General features: G+C 36.5%; 1 long non-coding RNA gene across 1 annotated transcript; it reads left to right on the top strand.

Annotated features, from left to right (window-relative positions):
* Positions 1–6015: 6015 nt before the first annotated feature.
* On the top strand, positions 6016–7582 carry LOC149819261 (uncharacterized). Its single transcript, XR_016427235.1, has 3 exons — positions 6016–6086; positions 6193–6278; positions 7179–7582. It is a non-coding gene; the product is annotated as an uncharacterized LOC149819261 (long non-coding RNA).
* Positions 7583–7992: the final 410 nt, after the last annotated feature.

Raw genomic sequence — 7992 nt, 5'->3', positions numbered from 1 at the left:
CAAACTAATCACAACATGTCGCTTTATCTTGATGAAAATAATATATTAGATGTTCAATATTCCAACATCAATACTTAATAAAATAAATGGTGAACAGGGTCACCTGCATTGGACATCTATAATATTGCCTTAATGCTCTTTCTGACGAAGATGTTGTTTCAATCAAGCAATCGCCACCTCCACAATGGCAAGGAATCTTTGAATATTTATTTTTGAAATCCGTGAATCTACATAAAGGAACAAACAATCCTAACCTAATGATGCTAAACCAATCAAAAAACTCAAAATAAAAGTCGTGGCAAATGAAATTGAACACTTGGAGGAAAAATAGGCAAATATTTTTTTAATTAGTAAGCTTCATAAAAGTACTCTGAATGAGTGCAAGATTTAAATGTAAGGGTTAAAATACAATAGCCAGATCAAAGAAACAATAGAGATTTCCTAAAGCCGATCCCATATAGTTGGGATAGAAATTCATGGTGCTGTTAATATTGATGTTTTCTCGATAAAATCTAAAATGTATGACAAGTAAAATCAGTTCAGTGGTTTATTGGCATTTGGAAGCTTCTTATGCAAATGGGTGTTCCTTGAATAAAGGAACTTAGGGCTTCTCTGTTCTATGCTTATTTGCTAACTTTGGTACTCAAATTTCGGTAGCATTTTAGTTGAATTATCTATTAAATGTCCAAATCAGTGTCCTTCATTGAGGTTTACTCTTTATTCTCTATCTGGCAGGGGATTTCGGTAGCATCTTAGTTGCTTCCATATATGATGTTGTAACATTTGATGGATATGCATCATTTTTTATTTTCTGCATCAATTGGTTTCGGTTATGGGTTGTGGGTATTAAATATATGGAATCATGCTTTAGTTTATATGTTGTGGGGATAAATAACCAAACATGTTTGCTCGCATGTCTGAATCTCTCTCTTGGGATGCTGTAAATACTCACAATTTTGATATTTGGTCAATAATTCTGAAGTCCTAGAAACTGGCCCCCTATTGCAAACAAGCATCATCGTTGATTAGAATGGTTAAAATATGAAACACGCATCTCTTCAAGTTCCATAGTATAAAAGCAATTGGCAAAAGATTATTTTTTTTTTAAAGGCAATAGAATAATTCTTTTTGAAGGCAGTGAAAATAATAATTTAGCATGCAGTTCCTCAGTTTGCTTGATTAAGTGTTGTTAATGCTCTTATGTTTGCATTCTTCTTTCTAGCAAGATAATTTGTCAAGTGAAAATTCGTAAAAAAAGGGAACTGTGTTTTCGGGTTGTTTTAAGCAAATCAATGGCCTTCATTTGCTCTTTATTCTCTATCTGGCAGGGGATTTCAAAAGAAAAAAAAAATTACGTGGGTTGTGAAAAAAATGAAGTCGGTCATGGTAGATCGTTGTTGTTTCTACCTTGGTAATAACTTTCTTCTTCTTTGATAAGATTACAAGAATAACTTCCTTTCTCTTCTGTAGCATTTTAGTTGAACACCCCTCCCCTACAAGGACAACTGATTTTCCACAAAAAAGAAACGAAGACAGAAAAAAAGTGAACACACACAAACATTGAACACACACAGAGAAGAGTTTTTTCGGTTCCTGATTTCCTCCAAAAAAGAAAGGAAGACAAAAAAATGAAGTGGAGGGCTCAACTCAGAGAGAGAGAGAGACATATTCCTTTATCGTCGTGTATATGCAGAGAGAAGAGGAGGGCTTGGTGGTGGCTGTGTACCGGAGGGCGTAGACAGGTCTGACGGTCAACGGTTCGGTAATGGTCGGAGATGACCGGAGATGGTGGTTGTCGAAGATGGCCACCACTGGGTGGCCGACGACGGTGAGGGCCGGTCATGGTGGTGGCCGGAGATGGCCGCCGCTGGAGGAGAGACGGGAATGAAAAAAAAAATTTAAAAGCCCTCACCGTAAACTCTGGCCATTACTTTTTGTTTTTTGGGATTTGAAAAATTACGTTGAAAGGGACAGGGCATTTAAAATCTCTTAAAACAGTGAGGGCCGTCCGATCATAATTGATCTCACGGCGCTCAATAGTTCAACCAGTAAACAGTTCCCTGGTATAACATGTTCCAGGGACCACATATATATATATGTGTGTGTGTGTGTGTGGAAAGTGCTTTGGACTGGTCCAACCACTCTAACAGGTACCGTCGGAGGGTCCCTTGTCAAAAATTTTAAAACAAGGTGGGAACATTTGTTTTGAAAATATTGCAAGATTTTCTCCAATATAAGATTTATGACATGGGTTTACCAAAGGTGGGAACATTTGTTTGAAACAGTCACAAATATTGGTCATTTTTTTAAAATCTCATGATTTTATCGTAAGATAGTCAAAAAGCGATGTAAACCTTTTAAAAGTGCGATATTTTGAAAATATCTCCCCTACTTTGAAAACATCATATTTTCATTGCTGTAACATTATCTTTTCAATGTTTTTTATATTCTGTTTTTTTTATTATACACCCTTACAATTTAAATATACCGATATGAATTTTCTAAAAAAAAGACACATTTTTTAATTTATCGCGAGATTTTCCTTTTTCGAGAAAATCCTGATATGAAATAGATCAATTTGAAAGGACGTTTTTGATAATTTGTGAGCCTTTGATGTTTGAAACTTTGAAGTTTGAACACTCAAAATGGGAAGCCCGTCTTCTTACTTGGTCTTAATTTTCTTATTCCATCTCTTCGTTCTTCAAATGCTGGAGATCACATTAAAGGGTCATATTTTTAAGTATTTCTGATAGCAAGTGGTGGCTCACACTCTTGATTCTGCTGAAATTTTATCGCAATTCAGTGTTTTTTTCTTACTCTTGATAGCAGAGACTTGCACACTTGATTCTGCTGAAATTTTATCGCAATTCAGTGTTTTTTTCTTACTCTTGATAGCAGAGACTTGCACTCTTGATTCTGCTGAAATTCTCTCGCAATTCAGTATTTTGCTTAACTACTATAGACCTTTCTTTCTTTCGGATGATTCGGGAAAATGGGAAATGAATTAAAAAAGTGACCGAAAGCTAGCTATCACCTCCCTCTTTTTGTTCCGTTCTGATGCGAGTGATTCTAATTACATGAAAGGGCTAACTTTTTCTCAATTCAAGCAGAAAATTATCTCTGGTTCTGGATCCCGCCAATTTTCTTTGTAATCTATTACTTTGTCCAATCATCTAAAAAAATTGTCATTAGTAATAATCTATTTCTTTGGAACATTGATTGTTAGAGTTCAAGAAGGTTCATTGTGAGGCTTGGACCTTGTTTAATGCCTATGTGTTGCTAGTTATCTTCAACATCAATGGTTCTGCATTTGTAGGCATAATCATGACACAGTCAAAATATACAATTGAACAGGCTGAAAAAATGAGACAAGTCTCTCTCTTTTTAATCTGGGTTAGATTCTCAATACAAATAGCATTTTCTGTATTTATCCCTGGTTTTCAATGTTGGCACCTTCTGGTTAAGTAGATCAAAAGTTAGGCATGATATGTGGAGAGAAAGCAAGAAGCAGCTAAAAAATCCATATCAAAATAATAGAAATTCTGTATATTGTTCAATCTGAGATGTAAATATTGTTTGGTCTATTTGGTTGAACTTGACGTCTTGTTCATAGGCAGTGACAGCAGGTATTTTGGCTGGATTTAGTGATGCTGTTGCACAAAAAAATTCTGGAGTTCAAAAGATTCAGCTGCGACGGTTGCTTCTTATGATGGTGTGCTTTGTGAATTAGTATGGGGATTTGTTAGTTGTGCAAGATGATAATATATATGATAATTTTCTGGTAATCTACATCCTTCTGATTTCTTAAGCAGTTAAGCAGATGTTTGTAGGTTCGAGGCCATGCTTTATATGATAGCACTAGTTACCTTGAAGACTCGAACCATAGCATTAGTTGTCTTAATCTCCATTGTTTTTTTCTTCTAAGGCTTATCATTTCTCAGAGGTTTCCTCCCTGGGCCCCCGCGCTCCCCCCCCCCCCCCCCCCCTTGCTCCAAATTATCATAATCAATTTAACATGCTCAAAATCAGGATATCATATTAGTGTTGTAATCACTGAGATTCTTCTGAGAAAAGATGCCTATTTATTTATTTTTTGGTTGAGAAAAACCCGTACTCTTGTTATTGACAGATTGATACCTGTGACTTGGTGCACGGATGTGTGTGTGTGTGGGTGGGTGGGTGGGTGGGGGGGGGGGGGGGGGGAGAGAGGAGGATGTAGGGCTAGCCCATGTTAAGTATTCGTGCCAAGCTTGAGCAACACCAAGTTCTGCTTGGATCAGCTTGATAATGCTCATTAACTTACAAAATAGATTTGAAAGTTATAATCTTTTGGTTTTCTATTACCTTTCTTTGCATCTTTTGCTTGAAATTTATTTCGGCTGTAAAACCAGTCGCTTAGCTCTAGTCACTTGTCAGTCAGACATGTTCTCCTTTGTTTATCTTAAACTCCTTGGTTTATGTAACTTAATGCTAATTGGCTTTTGAAGTCTTATTCAGTAGGCAAGCCCAACTCATCAAGTTTCCATTGAAATAGGATCTACACAGGGAAAATCACATGTTTGTTGGCTTTTATTTGCATTCTGATCATGTCTGGGTTGAAATATGGCTTTCATAAATTTATAATAATAGTACCATATAAGTCACTCAAAAAATATTCTTATTTACCTAAGCTTTTATTCGATAGAAGCTCACAAATGAACTCAAGCCAAACTGAAGTATGAAAGGCTGGGCTGGAGACAAGCTCAAGCTTGAGCTTGGTAATGAACCAAGTCTGAACAACTTATATGCTCAGCTTGCTTACACCCATATTCTTAGCCTATTAAGTTGTCTGTCTTCCCTTCTATGATCCATCTGATGGACACTCTAAAACCTTATTTAACTTACATGCATGAATTATTTTGCCTACATGATCTTGCATTTTATTTATATATAGCATTTATCATATTTTTCTTTCTAAAATTCAGATTTATGGCTTTGCCTATGGAGGGCCTTTTGGGCACTTTTTGCACAAGCTAATGGATGCCACTTTCAAGGGGAAGGACAGTAAAACAATGCTTGAAAAGGCAAGGAAATTGTGCATTTTTATGTTGGTTTTTTTTAATTTCAATCCTGGGTTCAATCAATTAGAAAAACTTGTCTATGTCCTTGGTAGACACATTGGTTTTTCAATAATATGTGTCAACATAAGAAAATGTCTGTGCAAACAGATGTTTATTGTTTGGTTGTGAAGCTTATCGTGTATTCATACTTTCAGTTTGAGCTTGTTTCTCAATATGAAAAATCCAGTATTTTTTTTTAGGTGATATTGGAGCAATTAACTTTTCATCTTGGAACAACTTTCTCTTCATGATGTACTATGGTTTGGTTGTTGAAGGTGAGATTTAGCTCTAACCATTGTAAGATTGACAAGTATAGTACTGGCCTTGCAATTTACGGTTTCATTGGTGTTTGTGATATTTTTCAATGACTTATTAAGATATTGAATTGGTTCTAGCATTGCTGATGTGAATTGTATAGCAGTCAGACTTTTACAATGCTCCGTTTTTGCTACTCAGCTTTTGAATAGGTAATTAGAGATATTAAGATCATATATTGATCTGTTTTAGTCAGACACTGTTGAAAAAAAAAACCAATATCTGGAACTTGATATCCGACCTGTGATGATGTGAAAATTAAATTCTGGGTCCTAAAATTATAATTTATTTGAAATCTTTTGTTATAGTAAAATTTGGTGGCTGAAACTAGGTCTGCATCATTTCATGTAAAATTTCTCAAGTCTGCAGCTCAACAATCAATAATTTGCAGATTTCTGAAATTAAGAACAATGAAGCAGTTTATTTTTTTCTGAAACTGACATTTTTCGAGTCAGTGATTGTAGCTTCATTTTGTTCTTGGGCTGTGCCTTTCAAGTTGATTTTTCTAGAGCTTCATTTGATTTTAGACAAGTAGTGCAAGCTTTTTTGGCCTTGTTTTAATTACTTGATTGCGCTAACAACTTCTGCTCTGGCAACATAGGAAGACCATGGAGTTTAGTGAAGAGTAAAGTTAAAAAAGACTATCCCTCTGTACAGTTGACTGCGTGGCGGGTATGCAAAAAGGGTTGTCTTCATTTATTTGATTTTCTGTATCTATCAGCTTTTAAGTTTTTAACTTATGGTCCATTTTATATATTGTCGAATTAATTGAATGCAGTTTTGGCCCATTGTGGGTTGGGTGAACTATCAGTATATGCCTTTGCAGTTCCGTGTCATCTTCCACAGCTTTGTTGCATCTTGCTGGTATGTTCCCTTCTTCCCCCTTCGCCTTCTCTCATGTGCTTGTCATGCCCGTCTTTTCTCATATACTTAAATGCACACCTGGCAGCAGTGTTGCGTAGATATTATGTTAGACAGCAAAGACCACAACCATCTTAAAGCTGAACAGGGAAAAGATTATGACAATTCACATGTCATGTTGATTTTGGTCCCTTAAATTGATACAGAAAATGGTAGGATTGCTCTGCAATTTGACACTGCGATATGACCAATCTTTGCCTTCTCACAGGCTCAGTTGGCAAGTTGCAGTGCTGAGTACTAGTAGATCATTCATTCAAAGTTTCAAACCTTGATGCTACCCAGATGGAAAGCATAGGACCTTCCTAGGTCCGTTGAAATTGCTTTAAATCCAGTTGAGTTTATGGCTTTAAGAACCTTTCCAGTTGCGAAAGTTATGAGCCTGTGACTGTGGAGCTTGTGCCTCAGGTTGAGGCTGATACTTGGTTACTTGATAAAAGCTTTGGACTCTCAGGTGAGCTTTACATGGACTTGTCCAATGGTAAACGAGCCAAATGAACCGGACTGAGGGGTTCAAGCTTGGCTCGTTTCTTGTGTCGAACTGAGCCTAGCTTGAGCTTAACTTGAGAAGGGTAGTGTGCCTTTTGCAACTTCATCGACCAAAAACAAAAACATGAGGTTGTTATTCTTCATCCTCATAGCCACCAACATCATCCCTGCAACATCGAGACTAACCAACCTAGCTTGGAGTCGGGGGCTACACAGAGAAATAAGAACATTCATAAATCTCAAACCTCATACATGACGATTAGGACCCCATGTATAAGCTAAACCATTAGTTTCTTAGATTAACTAGTATGATTAAAAAAAAATCTTTTTTATTTTATTTTATTTTTCTCTTTCTAGGTTCAATAACCTACGTGCCAGATCTGTGGTCATTAAGCAAGCATGACAAAGAAGGCTGGCAATGGAAATCTCAGTAGCTGGGAAGGTTTAACTGGTCCCATCTACCTGGATCTCGCAAATCAAGTATTTATTTCTTGGAGTTCTTGCTCTGATATATAGAGAATGTTGGTAGGATTATAAAGGTGGTGTTTTCTTTCTATCTGCTTAATTGAAAAGCTCAAATGATTGAATTCAAAATAATGAGATGTTACTGATGACGCTCATCATCATTATTAAGGCTGGTAAACCATCGGACGAGCTTGAAGTGTCTTGTGGCGAGCCAAGCCGAGTTTGAGCTCATAACCAGTCCCAGTTATACGAGCCGATTCAACCTGGCTTATTTATAGAAAAAATACATTGTTTTAGAGCTGGAAGAAACAAGATAGCAAAAAATACATGTAAAATCTATTTCTTATTACCTAACGAGCTACGAGTCAAGCTGAGACTAGTACCTATCGTTCATATTCAACTTGCCGAGTCTATTTACTATTTTATGAGTTTGAACGAACTCTTTATGAGCCGAACATGAGCTGAGCCACGAGTGGCTCGGCTTGTTTCCTAACCCTAATCATTATTCTTAAGCGTTGTCACATTCAGATGTTGGACGTTGTGTTAGTTTCTAAGACTTAACTCCGGAAGGAGACCATTTTCAAAAAAAAAAAAAAAAAAATCTGGAAGGAGACGATCAGCCTCCATCTTCTCCTTCTATAACTTGGTTGATCCAACCATACTGTTTTGAAATACTTTTTTCTTCATTTACGTCTTCCTGTTCTTT

Source organism: Nuphar pumila, chromosome 13 (assembly GCF_984573655.1).
Source record: "Nuphar pumila chromosome 13, dmNupPumi1.hap1.1, whole genome shotgun sequence".
Taxonomy (NCBI): domain Eukaryota; kingdom Viridiplantae; phylum Streptophyta; class Magnoliopsida; order Nymphaeales; family Nymphaeaceae; genus Nuphar; species Nuphar pumila.
The sequence above is the reverse complement of the archived record's forward strand: the minus strand, read 5'-3'. Positions and strand labels throughout refer to the sequence as shown.